General features: G+C 44.4%; 1 protein-coding gene across 1 annotated transcript in view; it reads right to left on the bottom strand.

Moving 5' to 3' along the window:
- The window catches only part of LPAR4 (lysophosphatidic acid receptor 4), a 63,365-nt gene extending 50,006 nt beyond the window's left edge, over window positions 1-13,359 (bottom strand). The window contains exon 1 of the mRNA XM_075007738.1: window positions 13,054-13,359. The gene's annotated coding sequence lies outside the window, so the exon portion shown is untranslated. The remainder of the gene's footprint in view (window positions 1-13,053) is intronic.
- Between the last annotated feature and the right edge of the window lie 1,751 nt (window positions 13,360-15,110).

Below are 15,110 nucleotides of genomic sequence, written 5' to 3'. Positions count from 1 at the left end.
TAAAGATTGGGGCTGCTCAATATCTCAGCGGGCCAGCATAAACCCTGCCCTAAAATCAACGTTCTCCTCAAATGATAGATCTACTGTCCGGCACAAAATAAGTGGTGTAACATGGTCATCACTGCAGGTGGGCTGAGTGACTTTCCACCACTGTTCCCAGTCCCCTAGGTTGTTTGTGATCACACATATACACATAGTGCATGAAATGGACAAGGATCTGGCTCTACCCTGTCAGTCTTGATTGTGATGTTGTAAATTAATGGTATATTTTAAGTTGCAAAAAAAACATACATGGGAGGATCTGCCTCAACATAGTCTATTCCGGGTGCACAGGGAGCTCTAGACTGAACTGACTATATTCAGAACTAAGGTTTCTGTGCTTCTTAACTAGCCACATTTCTGGACAAATATACAGTGTAAAACAACCGTGATTTCAGGTTTAACAGAGTGCAGCACTTGAAAATGACATTTATAAATAGCCCAAACGGAGCTTGAAGCATGAAAGAAACCCACAGAACGTCCACAAGACACAGCCCCTCGCATGGATTAAAGAGGGCTTTGCAGCTGGACTCACGATTTGCACTCGCTGGAGGAAATCTAGAAGCCAATGCTGCTATGAATGAGTCACTGTGTCAAAAGAGCTCACAAACAATTTACACCAACAGGGAGTCTGAAATAGGGAAGCAATTGAAAAGAAAATCTTTCAGAAGCTTCATTCAGTTCAGATTAACTTCAGATTTAAAATGCCAGTAACTTAGATCCTTCATGACAAGTATCAGAGAGGTAGCTGTGTTTGTCTGTATCTTCGAGAACAACAAGAAGTCCTGTGGCACCTTCTAGACTAACAGATATTTTGGAGCATGAGCTTTCATGGGTGAAGACCCGCTTTGGCATCTTTCGCAACACTCGGGCTAAGAAGGTACAGAAGTATGCCCTGTTGGCAGACATCTTGCAGGCCTGGGGCTACTCGGTGGAGGTTCATGCATTGCTTGTGGGGGCGTTGGGTACCTGGGACCCCCTGAATGACAGGGTACTGGAGGCTTGTGACATCGGTTGTCACTACGCCCGACTGATGCGCAAGCTGATGGTGTCTGATTCCATCAGGTGGTCCCGGGATATTTACATTGAGCACGTTACAGGTTATTGCCAGTATCGTGATGAGTGACTGCCAGGCTTCTTTGGTATTTTCATCGTGCATGAAATGGACAAGAATCTGGCTCTGCCCTGTCAGTCTTGATTGTGTTGTTGTAAATTAATGGTATATTTTAAGTTGAAAAAATACTTATTGGTGCCACAGGAGTTCTTGTTAGATCCTTGATGTTATTTGTAACTATGAGCAACTGGTGCCTGCAGGGGAGATCTGCAGGAAGAGCCACGCAGAGGCACAGGGAGAGGGCATGTGGGGGCTCCCCATTTAGCAATTAAAATTTGGGCAGGGTCACAGGAGGGCAATGCATCTCCCAAGAGTTACCCTAAATAACCTAGGCTTGTAACGTGATGCCTGATTCTGGCAGTTGAGCCTAAGGTGAGGGCTGAGTGCTCAGAACTCCAGGGGTGGGGCAGCCTGTGAACTCTAATCAAAGGGTTTATAGGCCCCAAACAAGGTTTCAGCACTCCACCCCATAGAGGGAGACGGGGCATTGGTATTGTAAATAGCTTCCCTTTCAAATTCCTTATCTGCACAGCAGAGGTGTTGAAACAGTTAACCTCCAGTGCTTAACCCGTTAGCCATTCTTAATTAGGACCCGCTAGCTGGCTCTGCCACAGCCGTGAAACCCCACTGCTGGTCCCCATGCGGCTGTGTAGCCCCACTGCACAGCTCACCAGCTCCCGAAGCTGTGCATCTGCATGGCTGTGCAGCTTCCCATTAAGCCTTGCATGGGGGCTCAGGGCTGCAGCAGGGAGAAATGTTTCTCCCCAAGCCTGGAAGTGGTGATGGCTGCTGGCCCCAGCACAGGGCTGCCCAGATAAGACCAAAGCCCAACCCCCCTGCCTCACCACATGCCCCCCGACCAGCCCTGAGCATGCTTCTGCACCCCAAAGTCCATATCTCCAGCCCTACCTAAAACCCATAGCCCCAGCCCAGAACCTATACTCCCCCCTGGGCACCAACACTAAGGCCTGAGCCCCTCCCATACATTCCAAGCCCTTCAGCACCAGCCCTACAAATATAGATATAATTGGAGATACATATGTCCTAGAGCTGGAAGGAACCTCAGGAAGTCATCTGGTCTACTCCTCTGCCCTCTTGGCAAGACCAGGCACCATCCCTGATATCTTTCTGCCCCAGGCCCTAAATGGCCTCCTCGAGAGCTGAGCTCACAACCCTGGCTGATAGCAGGCCAATGCTCAAACCGCTGAGCTAGCCCTCCCCACATAAGACCAGCCCTTCTTCACCCTCTTTAGAGCCGCCCTTCAGAAATTTGAATACGGCTATCAAATCACCCCTCACCTGCTGAGACCTAACAGTGTGAGCTGAGCCCTCACATTTCTGCACCTCACGCCTGAGCCCCCTCCATGCTCAGAACTCCTCGGCCCTGTTCCTGCCACACTAATCTGGTTATGTGCACCAAATAGGGGGAAATTAGAGGGAGCGCTGACACTGGCCCCTCCGTGACTGGGGCTGCTTCAGCCCAGTGTGGCTGGCTGCCACCAGATTTCACTAGTAAGCACACCAGTAAACCTCATGCTCACCAGGGTGCTCACCAGTTAACTGTTTAACATCCCTACCAAGCACAAGGAAGGATGCAAAATCAAACATACTGGGCCTAAGTCTCAATTACACACAGTTCTCATTATATTGAGCAGGCAGCATAAAGGTCACATAAAGTGAGTGCAAAGTACACGGGCCATTTTAAGACACTTGTACCAGCTTTCAGCTGTGACCCATGTGGCAGCCTCGTGGCTATACAGGTGTTATGTATATTGTATGGCATGATGGAGTTGGGGTGTGAGAGTCAGGCTGGATGTGTGTGAGACAGGCAGAGCAGCTCACAGTGGCTGAGGGTGACCCCTGGGGCTGTAACCGAAGCTGGCAGGTAACACTTCTGACCTGAACAAAGAGAGGGAGGAGCCGAGCTGGGTTTTGAATCGGAGGCAGCAGTTAGAAGCTGAGGAGAGAGGGGAAGGCAGCCAGCCTGTGCTGAGGGGAAGCTAGACCCAGATGGGACACCCCTCGGGCTCCTCTCCCCAAGATGAATTGGAATTACTGTCTCCACTGGCTGCGCTGACACCTTTGTACGGGGCTGTGCCTCTGTCAACTAATAAACTTCCGGTTCTACCTGCTAAGTGAGAGTCGCTCCTGCCTGCGGATGGGGTGCAGTGCTTGGGGACCCCGAACCCCATTACACATGGATGTGGCCCATACAGCACACAGAGCTCCTCACTTACCCACAATGGGTTGAGAACCACTGGCACAGTCACTGCATAGTGAACCCAAGCTATGCAAATCTGGCCCATTCACTCCTAGCCAAACTGGAAATTGGCTAAGTTTCTAACTTGCCTGGTTTGAGGGGTTCAACTTGACCGTTTAAGCAGCCAACGTTTCTCAGGAGACTTACCTAAATATTTTTGCTGCAAGATTCTGGTTTCCCTGGGATTGCAGCAAGAAGTATATGTGAAGGGGGTGGGGACTGAATGACCCTAACAAGTGTCACAAGAGAATTCAGTTATGAAACAATCAACTTGTTGGTCTTCTAGAAAAAGCACTGGTGTTTGACAGATCCAGCTAAGCTAGCAAGTGTCAGGTTGAGTTTCTGGCTTTGAATAAACCTGAAATGCTCAGAAAAAATAAATTTTTGAGAAACCATGAACATTCACACTGGAGAGCAACGAAGGGTCCTGTGGCACCTTATAGACTAACAGAAAAGTTTAGAGCATTTCTGTTAGTCTATAAGGTGCCACAGGACCCTTCGTTGCTCTACAGATCCAGACTAACACGGCTACCCCTCTGATAATTCACACTGGAAAGATTCACTAAAACTCATGTGACAAAGTACTGCTCCAGAAGGAAAATTCAAGTAGATAGGCAAATCTAAAAATCAGGAATAATTAACAAGAATTAGCGATGAGGCCCATTGAGAGAACAAGAAACCAAGCTTTGGGGAAGTCCAGGTCTGTATTTCATGGCTCAGGACAGCTGATTGTGCAATTTTCCAGTTACTCAGGAATAAGAAAGTTTTGTAACAAACATTAAAATTCTCCCTTCCTTCCATTAGCAAAAAAAGTAGTAAAACCTCTGTCCAGATTCACGTCTGCTTCTCCGCTTTCCCATTCACGCCGCTTCAAAAAACGTCGAACTTTTCTGAGACTGCTAACTCATCAGGGCTAAGGTGACCGTATCTCCCTGTCCCAAATACGGGACAGAGAGATGCTGGGGGGTGGGGAGGAGCAGCTCCTCCCAGCTGCACTAAGCCCCAGGGAAGCGGCAGCCACCGGTGCTCCCCTCCCAGAGCCCTGAGAGATCAGTGACCCACGGGAGCTCCCGGCATGGAGCCCCGAGGCGGCAGAGCCCTATGGAAGCTCCAGGTGAGGAGCCCTGTGGGAGCAGTGGCCTGCGGGCACTCCCTGCCCAGAGCCCGGGGAAAGCAGCAGCTGTGAGCACTCCCGCCCCACCCCCAGCTCCCGAGGGACTAATAGGGGACAATTCATCCCTTTAAAAAAATAAAACGGGCTGTATTTTTGGTGCCCCAAATATGGGATCGTCCCACCAAGCGCTGGACGGTTGGTCACCTAATCGGTGCTGTAGTACCAAAATGCAATGTCCTTTAGAAATTCATTGAAATTTATTTATTCCTGCCATCTACACGGTTGCAACAAATGTTGTAACGTTATTTGTGTTAGCTGGGACGTAAACAGGAATAACTGTCATGCTTACAAACTGGTTTTTGTTTTTGTTTTTTTTTTTAAAAAAAAAAAAAAAAAGCAAAAAAGAGCCACCTGCCCACCCCTTCCAGCCAATCCTGCAGCTAGAGCTGTTGAGCTTCCGGTATTTAGTAGCAGCAAGTACTGGTCCGAAAAAAGCACTGCTTACACATATATTTGTCTCTCAGATGAAAGAAGCAATATAACTAACATCAAAGTTATTAGGATGCTATTGTTCTTACACTAACAAATCTGTGATGTTGGTTTATGGGACCGTGTGTGCCGCTTTATCATCCAGTTCAGCCTGTTTGGTCCTTGTGTGTGGACAAGGTAGCAAGATATACAGGCACAAGAAACCAGAAATTTTGGGACTCTGTGTATGATTGCCTCCCTTCGCAAGTACATTTGGCTGAATGATGTCAATCAGTGTCTTCTTCCACTGCTTGAATTTTAGATGGCTGTTGGTTTTAAACCAAGGGCCAAGATTTTTAAAACTGCCTGACATTAGATGCCTCAACTTTTGGGATGCGTTGTACTGAAATTGTAATTTGCTACTTTAAATTATCATAGTGTTTTCCTGATCCTGCATGCAGGCAAGGGGACTCCATAGGAAGGCAAGTAATATGAGATTAGTAGTTGACAATTTATTTTCCAGTCTATTTGTTTGTGTGCCAGGAAACACAAGGCCACCTTCAGAACCCAAATTCTCAAACGACAAATACTCAGTGGTTCTAGAAAATCCATTCCCCTTTGAGCACTGGTTCTCAATCTGGGGTCTGTGGACCACTAGTGGTCTCTAGCCATCTTGCAAGTAGGCCACAGGCTCAGAGCTCCCTTCCCTTACTCCCCCCCACTGCAGGGAGTCCACATTGGCACTCCAGCCTCACACCCACACCCCGCGAGGTTGGAGTGCCAGCCCTAGCTTCCTGCTGAGGTGCAGGAGGAAAGAAAGGAGGAAAGAAAGCCCGGAGCTTCACTGAATCCAGCTTGTGAGGGGAGCAAGCAGTTCCATGTACTGCCCCTCCCGCACGCCTCAGCTGGGGAAACAGCAGTACATGGATGCATTGCCTACAGGCTTTCTCCACTGTTCCCATTGGCTGTGATTCTGGAATTCCAGCCAATAGAAACAGCAAGAGGCTGTTACTGGGAGCGTTGGGGGTGGAGTGCAAAGCCAGGAGAGTGCCCCCCGCCCCATTCTCTAGGGGAGAGAGGTGTCTCAGCTGCAGCCACATCAGTGAGGGTTTGGGGCCACAAGTGAGGGGCAGTTGGCTCTCACTTGTGGCCCTCAACTGATTTTTCTGTGGATCAGTGGCCCCTGACCCAAAAATGTTCCTCACCCTGGCCATAAATAAGGACAATGTTGAAACTTTTTGTTCTGGATATAGATTAATACTTTATTATGTTTAAAATGAAGTTTGGTAAATTAATAATATAAGAACAGCTATACTGGGTCAGACTTCTGGTCCAATTAGCCCAGTATCCTGTCTTCCAACAGCGGCCAATGCCAAATGCCCCATAGGGCTTGAGCAGAATAGGTAATCATCAAGGCTACATCTACACTAGCGAGTTTTTTCAAAAAACCTAGGGGTCTTTTGAAAAATCCTGTGGAGTGTCTACACACTAAATGTGTTTTTCTGCTATTAAGTTGGAAGAACTCGGCACTTCTTCTGGTGGCCCTCTTCTGTTCCCGGATGAGGAAGAGCTCCTTTTTCCAAAAGATTCTTTTGGAAAAAAACGTGTGCAGATGCCCATGGAGCATTTTGTTTTCAAAGGAGCAGTTGTCCATGACACCGGATTTTTCAATCTGTGGTGTTTCCTCACCCATATTTTCAAAAGGGGATTGCTGAAAGAACTTCTTTCAAAGGATCACTGTGGTGTAGCCATAGCCCAAGTGATCCCTCTTATCAGCCATTTCCAGCCTCTGACATCATTCCTACTGGTCCTGGCTAATAGCCTTTGATGGACCTCACCTCCATGGTCTTCACAACATCTTTTGGCAAGGAGTTCCACAGGCCTGCCATGTACTGTGTGAAGAAAAACTTCCCTTTGTTTTAAACCTGTTACCCATTAATTTCATTTGGTGACCCCTAGTACTTATGTTATGAGAACAAGTAGATAACTTTTTCCAAACCCAAAATGATTTTATAGACTGCTATCACATCTCTTCTTCTTCTCCCCTTTTCTAAACTGAAAAGTCCCAGTCTTTCTAATTTGTCTTCAGATGGTACCCATTCCAAACACCAAGTCATTTTTTTGGCCTTTTCTGAACCTTTTCCAAAGCCAATATATCTTTTCTTTGAGGTGACCACATCTGTGCACAATATTAAAGATGTGGGTGTACCAGGGATTTATACAGAGGCAATAAGATATTGTCTGTCTCATTCTTTATCCTTTTTAATGATTCCTAACATTCTGTTTGCTTTTTTGATTGCTGCTGCACATTGAGTGGATGTTTTCATAGAACTATCTTCAGTGACACCAAGATCACTCTCTTGAGTTGTAACAGCTAAATTAGTCCCTATTATTTTGTACGTGTAGTGGAGATTATTTTCCAATGTGCATCACTCTACATTTATCAACATTAAATTTCGTTTGCCATTTTGTTTCCCAGTTACTTAGTTTCGTGAGAACTTTTTGAAGCTCTTCACAGTTTGCTTTGTTCTTAATTATCTTGAGCAGTTTAGCGTCACATACAAATTTTGCCACCTCACTGTTTACCCCTTTCTCCAGTTCATTTATGAATAAGTTGAATAGGATTGGTTTCAGTATGAATCCCTAGTTACCATTCTCTATTCTGAACACTGGCCATTTATTCCCACCCTTTTTTCACTGTCTTTTAACTGGTCATCAATCTATGGGAAGACTTTCTCTCTTATCCCATCACAACTTACTTTCCTTGAAAGCCATTGGTTAGGGACAATGTTAAAGGCTTTCTGGACATCTAAGTATACTATATCCACTGGCTAGCCCTTGGATCTCTAGGGTACCATTCTCCTGGATTTCAATCTCTTTCCTAGCAGCCTAAGTTTGACCTCAAGAGTCTCTCTCCTACCCTGCCCTGTGTCACTGGTACATACAATTGCCACAACTACCAGCTCCTCCCCAGCACTACACATAAGCCTATCTAAATGTCTTGAGAGATCTGCAACCTTCAAACCAGGCAGAAAAGTCACCATATGGTTCTCCTGTTCATTGTAAACCCCGCTGAATGCTTCTAATGATTGAATCCCCCATTACTAACACCTACCTTTTCCTAGTGATTTGCGTTCTGTCCCCCAGAGCAGTACCCTCAGTGTAAGAGGATACCAAAACATCATCTGGAAGGAAGGTTCCAAATATGGGATGGTTTTCCTCTGCTCCAGTTGAATGTTCTCCTCCCCTGAGACTTTAACCCTCCACAACAGCACAGGGGCTGTCTGAATGGAGGTGGGACAGTTCTAGAGTGTCCCAGAAATCCTCCTCTACATACCTCTCTGCTTCCCTGTGTTCCTCCAATTCTGCCAACCTGGCCTCCAAATCCTGTACAAAGTTTTCGAGGGCCAGGAGCTCCTTCCATTGAATGCACACATGCCACCTGTCCATAGGCCAGGTAATCAAACATGCTATATTGGGGGCAAAACCCAGCCTTATACATGAGTTTCATTGAATTGAACACTTTGGTTAAGTCGATCAATTGTAGTGCGCTGTGACCCATCCTTTCAAAGGTCAGCTGCCCCAAAAAATTCATTAGCATCTTGAGGCTGCTTCACAACAACATGACTGCCATGATATTGAGCAACAACAGATCCCAAAATGACTCCTTTGAGGTCAAAAATGGGGGTCAAACACAAATGTATCATTGCCCCATCACTGTTCTGCATCTTCATCACCATGATCCTTAACCTCATTGATGGCAAGCTTCCAGATAACATGAAGATTGTCTATAGAATGAATGGGAGGCTTTTTCAGTTTCAGGAGACTGAAGGCTAAAACCAAGACCTCCATGACCTCAGTCATAGAGTTCAAATATGCAGATGACAACATGGTTGCTGTTCTTCCTCCCAGAGCCCTTCCGACCATCTTAAGCACCTTCACCATAGCATATGAGAATCTTGGCCTCACACTGAATGTTAAAAAGACCAAGGTACCTCCATCAACCCTCACCAATAGGACAATCTCAGGTACTTTCTATTGAATTCAATGGAGGACTGCTGGAAAATGTGGAGCACTTCCCATATCTTGGAAGTCATCTTTCTGCTAAAATCAACATTGATGCAGAAATCCAGGATCATCTGAGCTGTGCAAGCTCTGCTTTTGCCCGCCTGAGACAAAGGGTCTTTGAAAACCGGGACATTTATGCTAAAACAAAGCTCCTTGTATACTGTGCAGTGGTTATTCCAATCCTATCGTATGCATATGAAACCTGGACAACATATAAGCATCTTTTGAAAACAGTTGATTAATATCATCAGTGCTGCCTCAGGAGAATCTTAAATGTCTCTTGGGAAGCTAGGCTCATGAACACTTGCATCCTAGAAGGGTCAAACTTAACCAGCATTAAAGTAATTTTCAAACACCGACAATTTTGTTGGACTGGTCACATGATTCAGAGTCTGCTCATCGCCTCCCAAAACAGATTCTGTTTTCTGAGTTGAAGGAAGGAGAGCGTTTGGTGCCAGAGGAAGCAATATAGGGACGTACCGAAGGCACTCATGAAAAAGTGCAACATGAGTGGTGACACTTGGGAGAGCACTGCCCAGGACCATCCCCACCAGAAAACGATAATCTGTGAGGAGGGTGGGACAATTTTAGAGGTCCCTCTGCAGTGTAGATGAGAAGAGATGGACAAGTAGGAAAAAGGGGCCAAAGCTGTCCCCTACACCTCTAACAACTACCAGCCACTGCCCCTTCTGTGATAAGACCTAGAGCTCCAGAATCGGACTGGTGAGCCGTCAACAGACTCTCAAATAGAAGGGTGAAATGAAGACATCTGACCCGTTTATTGAGTGACCATCTGGAAGATGGGGGGCAATAAACAGGATAACCCACACCCTGCTGCTGGGCTTTCCTTTCTTATGGATTACACACGCTCCCTTATGTTATAGCTCCACTGGCCTAATATGAATAATTTAGGATATTTAGAGATAAGCAAAGGCACTTTGTCATCACAAGTGGTTGGCTGGTGGTCCATGGAAACAGTTGTGTTGAGCGTGGTGGGCCACAGGGCAAAACATTTGAGAACCACTGCCTTTGAGAGTGTGCTAAATTGGGTGCTCAAAATGAGCTCCAAATCACACTCATTTTTAAAAAATCTCAGTTGATGTCCCAGCCCCTCTTTTCTTATATTTACAAGTATATGTCTATTCACACAAATGCTTTGGGCTTGCCTGCTGCTATGGAGACCCCCATTCAGGCGTGAATGCGAATGTTTGCTGTTCCTTATCTGCCTGTTTGAATGTTTCAGTGGTGCAATTAGGTAGCAGAAACAATATCATGACTTTTGTGACAAGTCTCTCGCAATGAGTAATGACAACTAAATAACCCACACATTGCATCCACACACAACTGAAAGACTGAAATTTGCTCAAATAATTATTCTGTCAAACAACTCCAAAGCACTGATACTATTTTAAAAAATCAGATGGTTCGGATAATTCATGAACTGAGAAAAAGGGATATATTTATTGAATTAAATAATGGTGCATAATTTGCTTATAAGAATGACACAGACAGAACAAAACACATGTACAATGTGTGTACTCATCCAGGGAGAGGTACATTTAATACTTCCTGCCATGAGATTGTGTTCTGACAGTGCAGGGTGGTCCGAGAACTGAATAGTTCAAAAACATTCAAGCATTTTGGCTGAAAGTATGATGATCTTACTCAGAATTTCTAATCACTTTGCAGGAGAGGGGGAGGGCTCATGCTGTCATCCTTTCGTGCAAATAAAGGGAAACAGCTTTTTCTAAGAACAGAGGTTCAGTGAGTACAATTTTCCTACGGTGTTTTCAGGCATCACAATGGAGATGTCGGCAGAATTTTGCCACTTTCCTTACTGCAATGCCAGCATTGCCTTTAATGGTAGTTTTCACCTGAGTAAGGGCTTCAGAATTTAGCTGTATGTGGGATTACAACTCAAGTCAGGAGCTGGCACTATATGTTTGCATTTTGGCACTGTGTAGCAAGTTTTTAGTACGTATTCCTGGTAAGAACTCATGTGTGTGTGTGTGTTTAACAGGTATACCAGTGTTCAGTACCTTGTAACGGATAGCAGAATTTGACAAACGTTAAAATAGATAATTATTACAATGAAGTTACATAGATAATCATTATATTGAAGTTGAAATAATTATTTTTCAGAATAGTTCCCTACCCTGTTTTGATTAGCTTTGCCCAACGTGTTTTATGTGTAAAATGAAACCAGCAAATCCTATTTTAAGATAACCCCTGGCCATAGGATATTCACAAATGGGTTCCAAAAATGGCTGAGCAGTTTGCATAATAACTTCACAAATTTTCATTACACAAAGAGGGAGGAAATGGCAGGAAAACCATGTTTTTGTGCCTAACTGTAACCCTTTCTTTATCAGGATCTGATGTAAAACAATCCTTGTACATAAACTTACAAATGGAAAGGAAACATCCTCCTGTTCTGTAAGTAGTTAAATTGTAAAACTTTCCTGAAGAAAAGAATCAGCTGAGGCAAATGATTTCTCCACATTCATATAAAACCACTGGTAGTTGACAAGTATCATAGAGGGAGCCATGTTAGTCTGTATCTTCAAGAACAACAAGAAATCCTGTGGCACCTTATAGACTAACAGATATTTTGAAGCATAAGATTTCATGGGCAAAGACCCACTTCATTCACGCATCTGATGAGGCGGGTCTTTGCCCATGAAAGTTTATGGTCCAAAATATCTGCTAGTCTATAAGGTGCCACAGGACTTCTTGTTGCTTTGGTAGTTGGCAGACTCTCTTCCATGCTTGTTTAAATGGGTGAAACTCTCCTAGATTCAGAGATGTACCTACTGTGGCCTTAGGGTTGAATTTGGCCCTGCAGTAGTGTGAATGACAATAGAAGTTGGCCCCTCTTTCTCAACCAAAGTAGACAGATTGTAGCACCTGCGTGCCAGTTGCAATGCTGCCTCCTATATAAAATCAATCCACTTACATGCCTTTAAACTGTGCTATTTCTCTTCTCATGTGAGGGCTCACCTGCACGTCATAACTACCTTTTGTATATCACTCCAGAACTTGGGCCCTGCTTCAGGAGAACATTTAGCACATGCTTAAAACTACCCTTATGCATCACAGAACTTAGGTTCAGATATGTGCGCGAGTATTTGGTTGAAATGGGACCTTGCTGCAAAAGGATGAATTCAATCTGGCAATGATGGCACTGGTGATATGCAGTAGTGTTTCTAATTCTAGGTTGATTTAAATAAGTAGAATATCATTTTTTAAATGCACAAAAATGGACATCATAACCCAAGGGACTAATATTTTCGGGGGGTGGAAAATATGGTCAAGCACTGTAAATGCTGTCATGCACGTTCTCACAGGTCATCTGTTGCTAATTTCTAGTTGGATCAATTCATTTTAATCCAGAAAAAACAGAGCAGTTTTCAGTCTCTTAAGACTATTGAAAATGATCCTTGCTGTCATAACCAAAGAATTGCAGGACATGTGTTTTCCCCCCAACTGTTTTATTTCACTGAGTGCCCTGCCAACTTTTTCCTCTGAGAGTCAACACAAATGTGTTCTCTTTCTGCCCTTGTGTAACTTGCAGTATTCTTTCAGATTTTAGCTTTATTTTGGATGCTTTTGTTTTTAGTGGTTAGCTAAAATGTGCTTCTTACAAACTAATCTCCCCCTAAAAGAATAGGTTAGCAATTGATATAGCTCAGCTACAGTAAGGTATTACCTGAAGCAAGGGAATGGGTCTTGGGAGACAGAAAAGAAATAAAACGGCTGGAAACCTTCACATCTACATTTTTGGATAAGCTGCTTAGAACAGCTATTTAGCTATCAACAAAGGCCCATTTTCAACATGACCCCCTTCTCCCCCATCACCACCAGATGATGCTTGTTTTTCAGTAATATGTGGTGCTTGGGATGAACATAGCTTCCTTTCTCTGTGTATCAGTAATGGGAAACAGTTGCTTAAGAGGAAGAAAAGGTACAGAAAAAAACAAATGAACTTACCCCAAACTCTCTCGCTTTAGGAAGCTATTCAGTCCTCAGATAACGTTACTCCCCTCTCGGTGCTTGTCAAATATAACACAATAGATGGCCGCAAACAGGGAGTCTCTTTGTCTGATTTTTATCATCTTTTTCATAAGCACGCTCAGTCACTGTATATAGTATACACTGCACATAGTAATTAAGGTCCCCAATAGCATATGAGAGTCTAAATATTAGGCTCAATAATTCGAAGAACTTTGAAGAGCTGCACAGAAAGAGATGTAGACATAGGTATGGTAAAAATCTTGATTAATTTAATTGCCAGACCTAAAGAAGAGCTGAGTTCTGTGTAAGCAGTGAGGTCATGCTGCACTGTAACTTAATCTCAGGCCAGTCTGGCACTACACTTACATAGCTTAGACATCATTGGTCATTTGCAATCCCCAGTCAGATGGTTCCCTTTATACTGTTTTTTGCCTCTGGTCCTTGGAGCTTTTTCCTACAGCACAAAGCTGTTGGAAAATCTGTGAATAGGAGAAATCTTACCCATGGTTTTATTTCACCCTTAGAATTTACGGGCTCACTAAATTCCACCAAGTATTTGCAAATTTAAAGTATATTAAAGTGCAAATAACTATTGCTCACTTTCTCTTTAATACACACACACACACACACACACACACACACACACACACACACACACACACACACACACACACAGAGTATCAAGGAAGGACCTTTGTTGGAAAGAATAACATTTTTCATCTGGTTACAACTATTTCTAGACTTAATACCTTCTGGCATGTCAGAGTCCTTGCAGCTGGTCAGGGTTACTAAATTATCTCATTAGAAATAGAAATTTATATTTTCGTGAAACATCTTAAAGTCTGATGGTAAATGTACAGGACAGTAGATTTAGTTAGAGCTGTAAAGCATTTGTATATCCAAACATGCAGCTACAGCTAAACATTCTTGCAACATTTTTGCATACATTTATCTTCTGGGGTGACTTTTTTTAAAGGAATGAAGTTCTTGAATTGCTAGACAACAGTGATATTTTGCCATGGCCTACTGGGTAAGCAGACACAGGCATGTTAAATTGCAGACCTACTCTGAAAATTTACTGTGCAAAAATGTCACCTTTTTCCTACACAGAGCTGTTCCTTGTATATAGTCAAATTAATATGTGCTTTCTAAAGCGGCAGTACTAAATTATTTTGTTTTAGGGGGAAGGGATAGCTCAGTGATTTGAACGTGGGCCTGCTAAACCCAGGGTTGTGAGCTCAATGCTTGAGGGGGCCATTTAAGGATCTGGGGCAAAAAGATTATTTAAAAAACAGTAGTGGGGGATGGTGCTTGGTCCTGCCAAGAGGGCAGGGGATTGGACTCAATGACCTCCCAAGGTCCCTTCCAGTTCTATGGGATGTGTATCTCCATATATTTCTATTTCTTTTATTTCATACTCCTATTAGCATTGCTGAACAAGCACCACTGTAGAGATGGGTTGAATTACTTCTTGTTCCTCATCAACAGCGTTGTTTCATAAGACTCCAGTCTTACAAAGACTACACACACGTGTTTAACTTATAATTGGAGCTGTCCACTCCGGGATCAGAACCCCACTGTGCAAGGATCTGTACAAACAGAACAATCTTAGTAAGAGACTGTTTGTCTGTCTGTTTGGTGTTTGGAGTGCTGCGCTGTCTGTTTGTTTGAAAGGCCGTGCGCTCAAGCTGGCAGTTGGAAGCTGTTAACCTTGATTAGGTTTGAAATCTAAACTCTGAGCGCTGATTGGCTGAGCGGTAGACAGAGGGAGGGGCTCTCAGGAAGGCCAGAGCTTTTTAAACCCTGCTGGCAAGTGACCAGGGAGCTTGCGAACAGGGTGGTTGCTAACAGGAGGGAGTTTTGAGAGGGGAGCTTAGAGGGAGCTAGTTACTTCTACAGGGGTAAGGGGCAGCAAGATGGTGATGGCGGCGGCGTTTCCAACAGCTGGCCGGAGCTGAGGACCCGCCACTCCCAGGGTGCAGCGCGAGCAGCAGGATGCAGGTGGGCTTGGGGGAGTGTGGGTGGCGGGGGGG

The sequence above is a fragment of the Carettochelys insculpta genome, chromosome 13 (assembly GCF_033958435.1).
Source record: "Carettochelys insculpta isolate YL-2023 chromosome 13, ASM3395843v1, whole genome shotgun sequence".
In the NCBI taxonomy this organism is placed as follows: Eukaryota; Metazoa; Chordata; order Testudines; family Carettochelyidae; genus Carettochelys; species Carettochelys insculpta.
This window is presented reverse-complemented; position numbering and strand designations above follow the sequence as displayed.